The sequence below is a fragment of the Prinia subflava genome, chromosome 8 (genome assembly GCF_021018805.1).
Source record: "Prinia subflava isolate CZ2003 ecotype Zambia chromosome 8, Cam_Psub_1.2, whole genome shotgun sequence".
Taxonomy (NCBI): Eukaryota; Metazoa; Chordata; class Aves; order Passeriformes; family Cisticolidae; genus Prinia; species Prinia subflava.
The window spans coordinates 4063313-4079743 of NC_086254.1; positions in this window are offsets into that span (position 1 = coordinate 4063313).

Consider the following 16431-nt stretch of genomic DNA (forward strand, 5'->3'; position numbering starts at 1 on the left):
AGCTTATTTGTAGCTGATGGTTGGTTTCTGGAGGCTTTGGGGGAGCACCGTGGGGTGCATCACTGCATCCTGGGGCTTCAAGTATCCCACCCCCTTCACAGGGCTGGGATTTATGGCAAGAACGTGTCCGTGAGTGATGTAAGAGTGAAATCAGGTCAGAAATGTTTATTTTCAGTCTGTGCTGGTTGCAGGACACGCTGCCACCCTTGGCTGCTGCCAGCTGAGCTCGGGGGGCTGTCCCCAGAGCAGGAGGGAGCAGCCCTGCTGTGTTTGTGTGGAACACGAGTGCACCCTTGGCCAGCAGCCACCGAGCAACAGCACCAGGGTGTTGGGCTTCCTCAGGCTGCCTGGCCACGGAGATAAGCAGCAGAGCAGGAAGTGTCTCACTCCAGGCTGGGATGGAGGAGCTTGGGCTGGGAGCGCCAGGGCAGCACCTGAGTCCCTCAGCAGTGCTGGGGACACCCCTGGGGTTTGTTCCGTGCTTTCCTGTGAGCTCCCCTGCTGGGAATGGTCCCACTGTGGCTCTGCTGGGGTTGGGGGTGCAGGGGGCAGCAGGAGGTGGGGCAGCACCTGCCAGCATCCCCACCCTGCAGCCCACAACCATCCTGGCTGTGACCCTGCAGGGGACACAGGCACCCCAGGGTGGGGTCCACACTCACCCCAGAAAGGCAGGTTGGAGGTGATAAGGGGGGACAAGTTCAAACTGGAAGAGATTTAGATTGGATGTCAGGAATAAATCCCTCCCTGTGAGGGTGGTGAGGCCCCAGCACAGAGTGCCCAGAGGAGCTGTGGCTGCCCCTGGAAGTGTCCAAGGCCAGGTTGGAGGGGACTTGGAGCAACATGGGACAGTGGAAGGTATCCCTGCACTTGGAAGGGAGGGTTGGAACGAGATGATCTTTAAGGTGCACTCCAAGCCAAATCATTCCATGACTGAATGAAGTCTCCCCCTTTCCCAGGGGAATGCAGCATGGCTCTGACCAGGCACAGAAACAAGGACAGCTCCATCTGCTCCACATCCACAGCATCACTGCAAGAGCCAAGCTGCCTGAGGAAAGGGAGCTTTTTGCATGCTGTGCACAAGGATTCAGGGAGCTGCTAAAAGAAAACCCCTCTACCCCAGAGATTGTGTCAGAGCAGGATGCTGCACCCTCCCCTGAGCCACTGCTGGGAGCTGCATCCAGCACGGCCACTGAGGTTTGTGGGGGCATTAGTAAACAGCCCTGCCCACGGTGCATGAGGAGGATTCCAACCCGGCTCCAAAAAAGCAAATGGACCCGAAGTTATCTTCACAAACCCAGCCTGGAAAGGCAGGAAGGATTCCCACCCCCTCTGCCAGCAGCGTCTGCCCTCCTCCCTGCTGGGATAATTGCTCCATCGCCCAGCAGGCTGCTCCTGGCAGGGCTTGGTGGGGACACAGTGTTCCAGGGACAGGCTGCTTCCCTGGGTGCTGGCACAGCCACCAGGTCCTTCTGCCTGCTGTCTCCTGGGATTGGCCTTTGGAGCAGGCAGGGAGTGGGATCAGCCCTGGGGCTGGAGGCTGCTGGAGGGTTTGCACCACAGCTCTTGCTAAGAGATCCTGATATTTTATAGAATCCTAGAATCCCAGGCTGGAAGGAACCTTAAGGATCATCTGGTCCAATCTTTCTTGGCAGAAGCACAGTCTAGACAAGATGGCCCAGCACCACATCCAGCCTAACCTTAGGAATCCAACGTTGGGGAAACCACCACTTCCCTGGGGAAATTATTCCAATGGCTGATTGTTCTCATTGTGAAAAATTTTCTTCTTGTGTCCAACTGGAACCTCCCCAGGAATAACTTGTACCCAGTGCAGGGTGTGATTTTTTCCTAAAGGGTTCTTGCACACAAGCTTTTCCTGGAGGGAGAAAAAAAATAATCAGGGTAAAAAGAAAATAATTGGAGAAATAAAATGGGGGTGCACATAGGGCTGAGCATCAGCAAACTCAGCATGTCCTCCAACAGCAGCTCTGTATCCTCTGTGGTTTTTTTATGCAGTGAACACAGGAGAGAGCAATGGTTTGGCTCAGCACAGCCAGAATGATTCCAGTTGTGCCTGGGAATGGGTCTGTGGTGAGCTCGAGGAGAGGGACCTGACTCAACCAGTCACCAGCAGACCATTTAGGAGTTTTATTTCTTTATTGGTGATTAATGGCAGTGTTTCATTTCTAATGGAAGGAAATAGGGAGGAAATGGTTTCTTGCCTTCATTTGTCAGGGGTTTGTTTAGAAGGGCGCTCGCGTTCCCTGGAAATAGGTCAGGACTGTGCATTTCCAGGGATGAGCAGCTGGTCAGGCTGGGGCTGGGTGTCAGATGTTTGGATGATGGAGGATCCCAGGCTTTCCTGTGTGAGCTGTTCCCCTCTCCCTCCCCATCCCCTCGGCCCCGTGCCAGGGACACCCTGTGTCCTGCTGCTTTGAACCAGAGGGTTTGGAGTTCCCAGATGAGGCAGCCCCTGGCTGCACAGTTCAGCAGTTAATTGGGTGGAAATTCATTTCCCTGGTGTGTCCCTGCAGCAGGCAGGGTGAGCTGTGTCAGGAGGGTGCATCAGCCCTGGGAGCTGTGTGCCTCCCTGAGGGGTTTTGGAGCAGGTAGTCATAGAATCACAGATTCCTACATGTAGGTTGATTCCTACACTTTCCTTCATTTGTAAGAACTAATTAAAGAAATAATCTTATATAATTCTATATAATTATATAGAATAATTATATACCTACACAATATACATTCTATATAATAACATATATTACATATAATGTATAATAATATAAAAGAATGATACATTCTAATAATTAATAATTAATTAAATAAATAAATTTATTATTTAATCCTTTATTTATAACAAGGTAGATTCCTTCCTTTATGTAGGTTGGAAAAGCCCCCTGCGATCACACAGTCTAACTGCTCCCCCAGCACTGCCAAGGCCACCACTAAGCCATGTCCCTGAGTGCCACATCTACAAGTCTCTTAAACCCCTCCAGGGCTGGTGACTCCACCTTTGGGTGAAGATATTTTCCCTAATATCCAACTGAAACCTCCCCTGGCACAGCTAGAGGCCTTTTTCTCCTGTCCTGTCCCTGCTCCCTGTGAGCAGAGCCCAGCCCCTCTGGCTGTCCCCTCCTGTCAGGGAGTTTTGGGGAGTGAGAAGGTCCCTCCCGAGCCTCCTTTTCTCCATCACCTGCTCCTCATCAGATTTGTGCTCCAGACTCTTCCCCAGCCCCACTGCCCTTCTTGGGCACACAAATGCATTGGGCACAGAGCTTTCAAAAGAAAAATCCTGGTTTTGAATGGAGTGAGTGTATTGCCCACAACTCCCCATGAAAAACAGGAACTAGAAGGCACCACTGGGCCAGCCCCATGGGCAGAAGGTGGCAAAAGCCACTGTCCCATGTCCTTGCTGCTGCCAGAGCAGAAAAGCTGAGATGGAGTCACTGCCACTGGAACGTCTGCCTTGTGCCATGACTTGTGTTGGCCACAGGGTGGGATGCAGTGGGAAGGTGCAGAAAGGTTTAACAGGGCCTGACCCCTCACTGCTGCCCTGGCCTTGTGCTCAGTGTGGCACTGGGGGAGAGTTTCAGAGGTAAATAGGAATGTCTGGTGTTTTATAAATGCCAGTTTCTGGTCAGTTTGTGCACTGAGGTTGAGATGTTTCCATGAGTTCAGAGCTCAGGGCTGAGCAAACCCAGGGCACTGGGTCACTTCAGGTGACTCTTGCCACCACCCCAAGCCCCACAGCAGACACAATTTGATGTCCTGCAGACCTACAGGAGCCACAAGTGTTGTTGACAATCTGAGCCACTTAAAAAAATTCATTTATGCACTGAAAGGACTCAACCTTTGGGAAAGTTCCTCACGCTCCTCTTCAGCTGAAATAGCGCCGCTCCTGGTGGCTGTCCTTCCCCAGCCCCGCTGCAGGCTCTCAGCCTGGCCAGGCAGTCAGAGCCCCAGGATCCTAGCAACGATGACATTGTTTGCTCTGTTTGCATCCCTGAATCCCGAGCAGAGCCGCTGACACTCCGTGGAGCCGGCGCTGGAGCCGCTGTCGCTGCCATCTGCAGAGAGCCGCCTCCACACCGGGTGCAGATCACATTTTCTGAGCTGCTGGGTTTGTGCTTCCCCAGGGCAGCATTCAGGGTGGGCACCACGGTGCCTGGCCAGGAGGCCGGGGTGGCCCCAGACAGGGGGATGCTCTCTGCACCTCTCTGAGCACGGCGGCAGGGATGTCACATCTCGTCCCTTTCCTTGGCACACGCTGTGTGCACAGGCTCCTTCCAGACATCCCGCCCTCCCCGTGAGCAGTTCCAGCAGAAAATGTTCTTGTGATTTTTCTTATTTGATTCGATTTTTTTTAAAAAAATCTTGTTATCCCAGGCTGTTTCTGATGTAGGAGACAAGGGCTCAGCTCTGCTCCATGTTCAGAGAGATGCAGCTGGGTGGTTTGTGAACCCTTTTAGTCTTTATGCACCTGGGGACTCCTGTGTTTTAAATGTCAATTTGGCTCCTTGTATTTTACTTAAAGTGCACTTGGGGACACATGAGCTTGTGTGATCAGGTTGACTGAGGGGAGAGAGTTTCTGGGCTTCACAGGGAAGCTGGAAAACAGGCACATGTCATTTCACAGGGTGGGAGGAAGGAAGCCAAGTCCTACAGTTACATCCCACCAGTACCAGGAGATGCCCTGCGTGGTCCTTCCTCCAGAGCTGTGAATTCAGACCTTAAACAAAAAATCAACCAACCTTGTTTTTAAAGGAATGCTGGATTCTAAATATATGCATCCTGGGGTTTACACTTGGAGAGCATTTGCTGCATGTCTACAGCTTGAAACTTGGAGTGTAAAAATAGCATAAAAGCCAAGACTGGTGTGAGAGACTCCAGGAGAAGAGGCAGGCACAGCACACGCCAGCTCACATGAAACCACTTGTCCCCACACAGGGGACGTGGTGCAGCCCTGAAAGGCTGTGGGGCTGCAGGTGCTGTGAGGATCCTGCCTGGGGGCTGTGGACAAGGGGACAGAGACACCAAAAACCAGCTGGGAGGGGAAATGAAGCAGTGAGAGACAAGGTTGGGGTCAGCTCTGTTGAATTGCTGGGGTCATCCTCGGTCTCTCCAACCCCTCTGGCACAAGGTGAGCCTGAAAATTGCTGACTGTTCCCTGCTGCCAGGAAGGAAAGCCAGGCCAGCCAAGGGAGGATTTCCCTACCTCTAGCAGGGCTGCTTGTACTTAGTGCACGGTGAAGACTTGCAGATACTAAAAATAATCCATGCAGATCAAAACCTCGCTGGGCCAGACGGCCCTCGAGCAGGCAGCCCTGTAAAAAGCCAGCCCCAAAGGAGCCCATTTTCCTTTGACAGTGTCTTTCCTCATTCCCCAAAGCAGTAGCAATTCTGGTCATACCCACTGGACTGTTTTTTCCTGCCATTCCTCTTCACAGCTTTGTCCAGGAATAAGAGAAGTGGCTTTGGGAGATGAGTTCTCCCAAGGGGCTCATTTTTTTCCCTCGAGCCAAGGTGTTTATTTTCCTCCATGTGCCTGCACCTGCTGAGCCCAGCACAGCCATGGGTTCATGGGCAGCATTTCCCATGGCCACCGTGGAATCAGAGGCCACCCTGTGGCACTTCCACGGGAATGGTGACACTCCAAACACCGTTGGGTTTGGCTTTCCCACCCCACCATGTCCCTGCCCAGTCCTGCAGGGATTTGGGGCTGAGCCGGAGCAGTGGGGTCCCAGGTTTTTGGTGACAGGCATCTCCTCTAGCTCTTCACTCTCCTTTTCTCCATGGCAGTACCCAATGCCCAGCCACAGCAAATGTCCAACAGCAGCTCCATCAGCCACCTCCTCCTGCTGCCATTGGCAGCTCCTGCACTTCTGCCTCTTCCTGGGCATCTCCCTGGCTGCCCTCCTGGCCAACGGCCTCATCATCAGCGCCGCAGCCTGCAGCCACCTCCTGCACAGCCCCATGTTCTTCTTCCTGCTCAACCTGGCCCTCAGCGACCTGGGCTCCCCTCTGCCACGTGGGCTGAGCGTGTGTCTTGAGTTATGTAACCAAAAAAAACCAAGTGTATTTTATTTCATCTGTAGAAAGCAGTTGGGAGATGGTTTTGGGGTTTTTTTATTCTCTTTATCTTGTAACTCCAGGGGAGGAGGGCAGATGCCTTCTGATCACAGCCCAGCTGTTAAACCAGGTGGGGCAGTGTTTGTGATCTCTGTCACCACTGCCCACCCTCGGGGATATCTTCTGTTCATGGGCCATTGAGGCTCACCTGTGACTGACACATTCCATCATCCATTGGGAGATGCTGCACCCAGTGGGGAGGAGCCAACCATTCCCTACCCAGATAAAAATGGGGACACAGGGACCCCAGGGATCCTCTTTGCCACTGGATTCCCAGAGGAAGACCAGACTCACCTCACCACCACTGAACCTGTCTACAGGATCATCTCTGCTCCAACAGAACCACATCTGTCACTGCAGGAGGATTTATTTGGACTGCTTCCAACACCCTGCCCAACAGGGTGTCAGGCCGTATTCCTGACTCCGTCAGGGTTTTCTGGGACTTTTGTTTGCTTGTTGTTTTTGTTTTTGTTTTTTTTTTTTGGTTGGTTGGTTGGTTTTTTTGTTTTGTTTTTGTTTTTGTTTTTGTTTTGTTTTGTTTTGTTTTTTACTGCATTTGCATTTTTAATATTCCTAGTAAAAAACTGTTATTCCTATTCCCGTATTTTTGCCTGAAAGCTCCTAATTGCAAAATTATAATAATTTGGAGGGAGGGGGTTTTTACATTCTCCAGTCCAAGGGAAACTCTGGTTTTCCCTGACAGACACCTGTCTTTCCAAACCAAGACAGCGTGGGGGGAGGCCTCTGGCCCTGTCTGCACTGGCAGTGGCCACTCAGCCCTGTAGTGCCAGGGCTCACCAGGGGACATTCCCCACTCCCACGGCAAGGGCAGGATCCAGGAGGAGCCTCCGTGTCTGTGCCGGGGCTGAGTCACCCTGGTCGTGAGGAAAGGAGTGTGTGCGTGTGGGGAATTAGGCACTCAATCATGCTTTCAGCAAGCCTGAAATCATCTGTGATATTTTTGTTCCCAGATTTTTGTGGGAGGGCTGTTCCTGACGTTCTGCCCGCGGTGATGCCACGCCAGGGGCAGCCCTGGCACGCTGGTGCCGGGGCTAGTGAGCCAACCCTGGCTCCATCCCATCCATCCCAGAGCTCCCCTCATGCCTGTCCCACAAGCTGACGACTGGGGGCAAATTTCAGCAGTGAATTTGCTTTCCTGTCCCTTGATCGCCATGGGGAAGGTGGGGACACCTTCCCTTCCAGCCCTGCACACCTCAGGGGCTGTGGCACCTCAGAGGCCCCTTGGAGCCACTTTGGAATGTTGTGCAAGTGAGAACACTGTTTTGGAAAAATCTGGGAACAGAGGAGCCTAGAGAAGCTGCCTGGAACAGAGGCTAGACAGAGTGAAAGGAATAAAGCAGGAATTTATTAAAAGGTCTTAGAGGATACACCTTGGTCAGTACAAGAGTCCAGCCATGTCTCCACCCAAGATGGATCCAAGATGGACCCAAGATGCACCACCAGTCACAAGTTTTCACACTTCTATAAGTTTTGGTCCATTTACACATTTTGGTTAATTTTCCAATTACAGCCTCAAGTTATGCAGTCCCATCCTCCCAGTTTGCTCTCCTCAATTCCCCATTGTTTGCACTTTCTGGGCCTGAAGCTGCAATGGTGTCCTTGGTTCTCAGGCTGGAAAAGGATTGTTTTGTCTGACTACACTGTGAAGAGAACTTGCTAACACTTTATATGAAGTTCAGAGTCACACACTAAGGCAGTACAAAATTTGGAAAATAGGAAAGCTAAAACTTTAGGCATCACTGGGATGGAGCAGCCATATGAGCCTCTGCACTCAGGTGAGGAGAGCAAAGCGAGCTTTGCCTTTACAAAAGAACATTCAAAATAAATAAAAGCAAGGAAGTGGTCCTTGGTTTCAGAAGGATGAGATGTGGCATTTCCCCCTAGAGAAGCTGTGGCTGCCCCATCCCTGGAAGTTTCCATGGCCAGGTTTGATGGGCTTTGGAGCAGCTTGGTCTAGTGGAAGGTGTCCCTGCCCATGGCAGGAGCATTGGAATTAGATGGTCTTGAAGGTCCCTTCTAAGCCAAACCATTCCATGATTCTCTGACCACGGGAATGTGTTTTCTCCCAAAGCCTCAGTCCCTGGAGCAATGTAGAGAGGAGGATTCCAAAACACTGTTTTTTTTCTGGTTGGTTTTTCTGGGTTGGTTGCTTTATTTTCTGCCTCCTTTCTGGCCACAGGCACAGCCTGAACCCACTTGGCCCAAACCCGGCAAGAACAACTACAGAAACTTGATTTGGAGGGATGCTCATGAAAGATGCCCGGAGCTGGGAAATCATCACCAATTCCTCAAGCTGGAAGGAAAAAATGGTGGGAAAAAAAAGCTTTACATCTCCCCCAAAAGCCTTGGTGTGAACAGCAGTCAGCGATTCCAGGCTCAGAATCCAAACTGAAACTGAGCAATCACACATTTTTTTTCCTAGTGGAGCCAAAAGCTGTTCCTGTCAGGCTATATATTTGCTCTCTGATTAATAAAGGAGATTTCTTTTTTTTCAGGGAAGAGAAATGGAGAAGCTGACAGCAGCACGTGAAGTATTTGGCAAAGGGTGTCTTTTATGTTGCGTGTAGGTAGCGCTCGATATATTTGCAAGCTATAAATAGCCCCATACTTATGTACCTTCCTCCACATATTGTTTCCACTTCTTTTGCAGACTACCTGCAAAACACAGACACCCTCTGAAGCTGTAAATACAGCCATTACACTGACTGACAGCCCATTCTCCAAAGTTCTGATGCAAAACACCTTTGTGTTTTCAGGGGAATGGTGCAGGGATGTGGCCTGTGTATTTTGGGGTATCAATGCATCCAGAAGAATAAGGTGTCCTGGAGCTGTAGCAGTGTGTTGGATAATTCACGGCAAATTTTCAGATGGTTGAGAAATTTGCTTGGTGTGGGCGTCAAATTGGGGAGGTGGTGACTTGGCTTCTCCTTTCAAGATCAAAAATACAGGAAAAATTTTGGTGCGAGAAGCTTCAGCAAATAAAACCTTTTGTTTGGGTCCCTCCAACCCAAACAGTCCTATGATTTTTATCATTTGGGATTCCCCCCCTTCTTATATAGAGCCAAATCTTTAAAGGGAAGAATTCCCATTTTTTTCCTTAAGAAGTGCTGGAACAAGATCCTGGGACATTTTGGGGAAAAAAATTTGCTGCTGCCTTTTATATTTCCCTGCTTTTTCCAGCTTGATTTCTCAGTCAAGCCAGTCCCTTTTACACCCAGTTGCATTTTTTTGGCTACAAACGCATCCGCACAGTCACCGCCGTGTTTTCCCAGTTCTCCTCCTGAACCATCCATCCTAACGCGGCACAGAAATTTGCTGGGCTGCCTTTTTTTTTTTTTTTGTCTCTCGAGGGCTTCCCTGCCTCGAAGCCGAGGGCTTGTGCAGGTTTATCTTTGTTCAGCACTCACCAAGCAGAAAGAGGAAGGAAAGGCGCTGCTGCCCGCCCGCTGCTCCGTTAAAAATAGCCTGGCCAGGGCTCCCAGTCCGCCTGAAGGTCACTTCCCTGAGCCCCACTGCTGCAGACATGTCACAAATGACCCGATTTGGCACCTTTCTGATGGCTCAGAGGCAGCAAAGGGCCTGGAGGATGACAGGATGCTCACTGCCCAGCTCGGCTCCAGGCTGTGCATGGAGTTTATTTTCCATCCTAGTGACACATCCAGGGTTCCCTCCTGGATGTCAGGGCGTGACGGCCCTGGTGGGATCTCTGCAGCTGGAGAGGTGAGGCTGGAACATCCTGACTCTCTTTCTCCCAGGCTGGTTGGTGCACAGGGCCCAGCCCCCAGTGGCTTTTAACTTTTTTTTTTTAATATTTTTTTAAAAAATTCAAATTATTTTTTAACTTTTTGTTTTAAAAATCTTGTTATTTTTATTTTTAAATGATTTAAAGGTTTTTTTCTAAATTAAGTGTTTTAAAATTTTACTTTATTTTTATCACACTGTGCAGGTCAGGTGTTGGCTGAGATCAGGGCAGCCCCAGGTCTCAGCAGGGTGACCCTGGTGACCTGCAGGGGAACAGGAGACGAGTGCAGGGCAGGGGAAAAGCTCCGTTCCTGTCCTCAGCGTGCCTCAGTGTGGGCAGCCAATCTCCTAGGAAACTGCAGGAAGGACTCATGCAGTCACAAACCCCCTGTTTCCCCTTTTCCCACTCTTCAGTCTTAAAAAGAAATGGCAGTAAAAGCCCAGCTCAGTATCCCATGCAGTGTGTCGGGTGCTGATGTCCCCTGGGATTCCAAAGCTCCATGCTGGGATGAGACCCTCCTGCTGGCCTAGGGCAGCCTCCTCCGTGGGCCAGGCTGAGGAGGGACGAGGTTGTTTGTATCCCTGTTTACATCCCCACATCCTGTGGGTATTTCTGCCTTCGAAGCCACTGTGATGTTTGTCCCCTGGCGATGGACACCAGCAGTCCCTGGTGCTGGGACATCCTGCAATCCCTGCCTGGCAGGGGAGGGGAAATGCTGAGGATATGAAGGAGGGAGGCAAACCCTGGTGATGCTGGTCCAGGGCCAAGCAAGCCTCCAGCCCTCACCCTCCCCTCGGTGAACATCACATCTCCATGGAGAGCAGGAATCGTTCCTTCTGCCTGGTGAAAACCAGACCTTTTTCCATTTTTGGCTCCTGCTTTTGCTGGAAGGAAACACGGAGTGAAATTCTGCCCACAGGGAGAGAGGGCTGAATTACCCACCCCAACCATCAATCCAAGCCCAGGTATGTGAGGGACCCTTGGTGCTGCCTGGGAGCCTCCTGTTGTATTTGTTTTCTCTGTTTCCTAAACTCCAGCAAAATCCCAAGAATGACACACCACAAAGGCACTTTTTTTTTTTTTTCCAGGAGGCATTTTGCATCAGGGAAAAACCCATCTGAGTGTCAGTGTGAGTGTTGTGGTGTTCCCCCTTTAATGGACATTAATGTATTTTCCTGCCTTTGAAAGGAACTGGAATACAGTTTAAAAAAAATTAATAATGGGCCAGTACTGGTCTGGATTCACAAACAGAGGCTCCTAAGTGTGCTGCTGGGGGAAAATGCCAGGGAGTTTGGAAACACCACAGGATCCAAGCTCAAATCTAGTTTGGGCAACCATTCCAGACATGCCCCAGATGGGGCATTGCACTTGGGAAAGCCCCACTTCCAGCTTAAATTGTAGACAGGGCCATGGAAGAAAACCTGAAAACATGTGCCTAAGAGCTGCTGCTGTAAAAGCCTGACACTTGAGTGAATCCTCATTTTCAGAGCCGTTTGCAGTGGGACCAGAGCTGGAAAACAGAGTCCTGTGCAGCCGTGGCCACAGAAAATCCACACAGACTGCTCCTCCTCGTTTTCCCTGGATGTGACACCCTGCCTGCCTCGAAATCCTGTGCTGGCCGGGTGCTCCCAGGATGTCATCTCTGTCACCCACGGCCCGAGGTGGGCTCTGCAGGGCTGGGACTGCTGCAGCCCCGTGCTGCAACTCCATACCCTCCCCTGCATCCTGGTGGGATGCACGGCAGGCCTGGAGCTGCCCTGCCACCTTCAGTGGCTGCATTTGTGCTCCAAGGAGCCAAATCCCATCAGTAACCACATCCCACAGCACCTCAAGGTGCCCAGGGCAGCACGGGATGCTCAGCCAAGGGAACACGTTTCCAGGAAGGGTGTGAACACCAGAGCTCCAGCCTTGAGTGTCGTGTGGTCAGATTTGAGCCCTCAGGGAGCAGGATTGACCCACAGCTGCTGCAAGTCCCAGCCAGGGGATTAGAAATAAACCCCTAAGCCTGGCTCTGAAAGGTCGGCTGGCGTGTAACATTTAGAAAAGACTTACACTGTTATTTCAAGGAGTATTATTTTTTTTTCTCCGTAGGAAAAGCAAATATCTAAGCTGCTGTGGAAAAAAAATAAAAAAAAAAAGAAGGAAAGAAGGAAAGAAGGAAAGAAGGAAAGAAGGAAAGAAGGAAAGAAGGAAAGAAGGAAAGAAGGAAAGAAGGAAAGAAGGAAAGAAGGAAAGAAGGAAAGAAGGAAAGAAGGAAAGAAGGAAAGAAGGAAAGAAGGAAAGAAGGAAAGAAAGCTGTTCCTGACTGTCCCTTTTGGATGGAGATTTGCTTTTTGTGAACTGGGGTATGCAGTGAGAGCAAGCCTGGAGCAGGATGGCACATGGCAGTGGCACTGTCTCTTCTAATTAATTAATTAATATCCCTGTGTGTGCCAGCCAGGGGAGGGTGTTGGAGCAGGACATGGGGCAGCTGCCCATCACCCGGGTTGATTTAGGAAGGTGAGAACTGCTGACAGAAGAGATTCACACCCCCTGGTGCTGCTTTAGCTGCTCTGTTTGGGGCAGTGAACCCCAAATTTGGCTCTCCCTGGGCTCTCAGCTCCTCTGCTGGGAGCTGCCACTGCTGTGGCAGGGAGATCCCTGGAAAGGTGTGGAATGCTCACCCGAGGGCTGCCTCCTGCATCTGCCACCCACCGCCCTCTGCACTGGGATGAGCTTGACCTGAGCAAGTCGGGGCTGTGTGGATGCTTAAACCCCGTTGGTGTAGAATGCAGAGGATAAAACAGGCAGCTCCAAGCCCTGTGCTTTCCCCCCAGCCCTTCGGGCCGTGTTTGCCACTGGCAGCCCTTAACCCTTCACTCGGGCTCCTGTTATCCTGTTCCCCAGTTCTCCTGTCATCCTGTTCTCCTGTTCCCCTGTTATCCTGTTATCCTGTTCTCCTGTTACCCTGTCATCCTGTTCTCCTGTTCTCCTGTTCTCCTGCTCTCCTGCTCTCCTGTTCTCCTGTTCCCCTGTTCTCCTGCTCTCCTGTTCTCCTGCTCTCCTGTTCTCCTGCTCTCCTGTTCTCCAGCTATCCTGTTGTCCTGCTCTCCTGTCATCCTGTTCTCCTGTTCTCCTGTTCTCCTGCTCTCCTGTTACCCTGTCATCCTGTTCTCCTGCTCTCCTGTTCTCCAGCTATCCTGTTGTCCTGCTCTCCTGTCATCCTGTTCTCCTGTTCCCCTGTTCTCCTGCTCTCCTGTTCTCCTGCTCTCCTGTTCTCATGTTCTCCTGTTCCCCTGTTCTCCTGCTCTCCTGTTCCCCTGTTCTCCTGCTCTCCTGTTATCCTGCTCTCCTGCTCTCCTGTTCTCCTGTTCTCCTGTTCTCCTGTTCTCCTGTCATCCTGTTCCCCTGTTCTCCTGCTCTCCTGTTCTCCTGCTCTCCTGTTCTCCTGTTCTCCTGTCATCCTGTTCTGTTCTCCTGCTCTCCATCACCGCCAAGCCTGGCCGGAGCCTGCTGTCCTCACCGCCTGCTCCCTCAGCCTTTCCAGCGAGCATCATTTTTTCCCCATCCCAGAGGAACAAAGTGGAGAGCACAGATTCATCTCCCTCGGATTGTGAAAGCCTTGGAGTGAGGAGCAGAGGCACTGGCAGCCTCTGCTGACCCTGGGCCGGCTCCCCATCCTGCCCCCCTCACCCCCAGCCTGCAGCAGCACAGATCCACAGCTTTCGGGACAATTACTCCTGATTTCCTTCTGTAGAAACAAGATTAAAATCAAAACTGCCTGTAGGCTTCCATGTCTTGCGCAGCGCTCAGTCAGCCCTGGCTGGGTCCTGCTCTTCCTCCCACACTGCAGCCACGGAAAAAAATAATAATAAAAAAATCCTCAGTAGCCTGGGAGGTGTTAAATCCATTCCTTTCTTGTTTTTATGGCTCACTTAAGCGTGTCTACCTCCAAAAGTTTTTACCATGGGAGAAGCCAAGATAAATAAGGAGGTTTGCTCTTTGTTTCAGGGCTGACCCAATACAGAAGGGAACCCCCACACTCGAGGGGCTGCCAGGGATAGAGCCCCGCTCCCTCCACAGCCCGGGATGTCTGTGGACCCTTCTCTTGCAATATTGAGTGAGTTTTCAGTCCATTTCCCCCTCACTGACTAATTTACAGCTTCCAGTCGCTAATGGTTTTCGTGGATTGCTTAATTATAGGTGGGGTGGATGGTGCTGCCTCATTACCAGGGCTGCCAGATGTTCCCTTTGTAACCCTCATCTCAGTAGCTCCCAGCCCTGTCAAACTTTAACCTTTGCAGCTGGGACATCATCTTTGTGCTCCTTTCCAGCACAAGGACTGGCATCACCCGATGAAGCTGGGAGAAGCAGGAACAACAGCCTGGCCTGGTGGCAGGGACTCGTGTGTGAGGGGACACTGCTGGCCTGGAGGAGCTGCTGGTGGGAGAGAGGGTGGAAAAAGGGTCAGGAGGTGCTGGGAGAGCAGGGAGGGTCTCCAGGTGGTACCTGCACAGTCACACAGCCTGAGATTTCTGTCTTGTCTCTGTTCTCCACTGCACAAGGAGCATTTAACCAGACCTCCACTTTCTCGGGTGGTTTGTGGTGTGGGGCCGCATCTAAACCATGCCCAGGAGGACACCAAGAACCCTCTTGCCCTAAGGGCAGCACATTTGCCCTGAAATAGGCTAGCAAGGCCTGGGCAGCTGCCTCATGAGCTCCCACACAGGCTGGGGGATGAGGGGTCCCGTCCCACCTCACCAGAGCTGCTGCTTTGAGAGCAGCTCCAAGCTTTGGGGATGATCTACTGCATCAGGTCCTCTTTGCCCCTGGTCAAGAGCACATTATGTGTTAATATTTTCACATCACATCAATCCTTCCCAGGCACCTGGTGGAAATCTCTGTAATGAGGACAGGCTGAGGGAACTGAGCCCATTCAGCCTTGAGGAGAGATGACGGAGAGGGGATCTCATCCATGTCTGTCAGCATCTGAAGGGGGATGTCACAAAGATGGACCAGGCTCTTCCCAGTGGTGCCAAGAAATAGGACAAGAGGCAATGGGCAGAAATTGATGCCCAGAAAATTCTACCTCGACATAAGGAAGAACTTCTTTCATTGACACTGACCAAGCACTGAACATCTGCCCAGAGGGGGTGTGGAGTCTCCCTCACTGGAGATATTCCAGAACCCTCCGGACACACTCTGCTCCATGTGCTCTGGGATGACCCTGCTGGAGCAGGAAGGTTGGACCAGATGAGTTACTGTGGTTTTCTCCAGCCTGGTCCATGCTGGGATTCTGTGAACCACTGAGCCCCACGAGCCAGGGAGCTCTGGGACAGGCTCTGGCCAAGGGCAGCACTATTGCCTGGGAGGGCTCAGCAGCAGAAACAGCACTTCTCCTCCCAAAACACTCATGAGAGGCAGATAAACCCCATGACAGAGCTTGAAGAAAGAACAGCCTGCAGGGCTGGGAGCTGTGCTTCTTGCAGGAATCCCTGTGACAGGCTGGGCTGAGCTCTGGAGCACCCTCTGCCTCCCACGCCTCAGCTGCGGTGAACCGGAAAAAATGAGCTTATCAAACTTCAAAACTGAACCTGCATTTCTTCAGGACTTTCATTCCAAGCCACAAAACACTTTCTATCAATGAATTCACACAGAAATAAATGAGAGCTCCTCCCTGAGATGTCTGCTGTCGCTTCCTTGCACTGGCTGCTGTCTCTGGCTCTGCCTTGGGTACATTTCTGCAGAAATTGAGTTCGTCACCCTCTCAGCTGGGGAGCAGTGCCAGTCACCCTCAACTACAGGCTTCTTCCAGCAACAGTGGGTAAACTGGAAGTACCTGAAAAGTCAGAAGTTGGTGTTCACAGTGGGAGAGTCACTGGGAGCAGGTTTGAGCTGGGTCATGGAAAACTGGAGTGAGTTGGTCGGGTCAGGTGCACTATGAAAAGTCCCACAGACGTGGTGGTGGTAGTGGTTACCCTTAGCTGGATTGTACAGGGATTTGGGGGGCAACCCTCCTTTTCCAGATCAGGGCAGCTCATTATGATGCTGCTGGTGGTCTCTGCTGCATGGGGGAGTTGCTAAAAACAATCATTTTGCTGCTGGAAGGAGTCATTTAAGTAGCCCATTGCAAAAATGATGTAAAGCCCTTGTGTGGTGTAACTGGAGCTGTGGCCTGTCCAGAGCCGGGCAGGAAGGGGACAGGGAACCTGGATACAGAGGGGAGTGAGATGGGTGGAGGCCAGTCCTGCTGGCTAAATCCTTAAAAAAACAGAAGTGCCTCCTGGAGAAGCCCATTCCTCAAACGTGCATGCTCTGCCTTCGGCGTGGGGACGAGGAGCACTGAGGAGTGTGAAGTCCCAGGGTGTCTGGGACACACAGAGTGAGGCTGGTGCTCAGCTTTTACCACACAGGAGGTCCCTTGGATCCTTTCTCTGCCTCCCTGCAGTGACAATTTAAATCTCACATTTCCAAAGACCAAGGCAGCCCAGCACAACTGGGTATAGAGCACTGATGGAACAGTGCCAGTGGTTTCCACAGGTGTCAGGCAGGGATTTGTA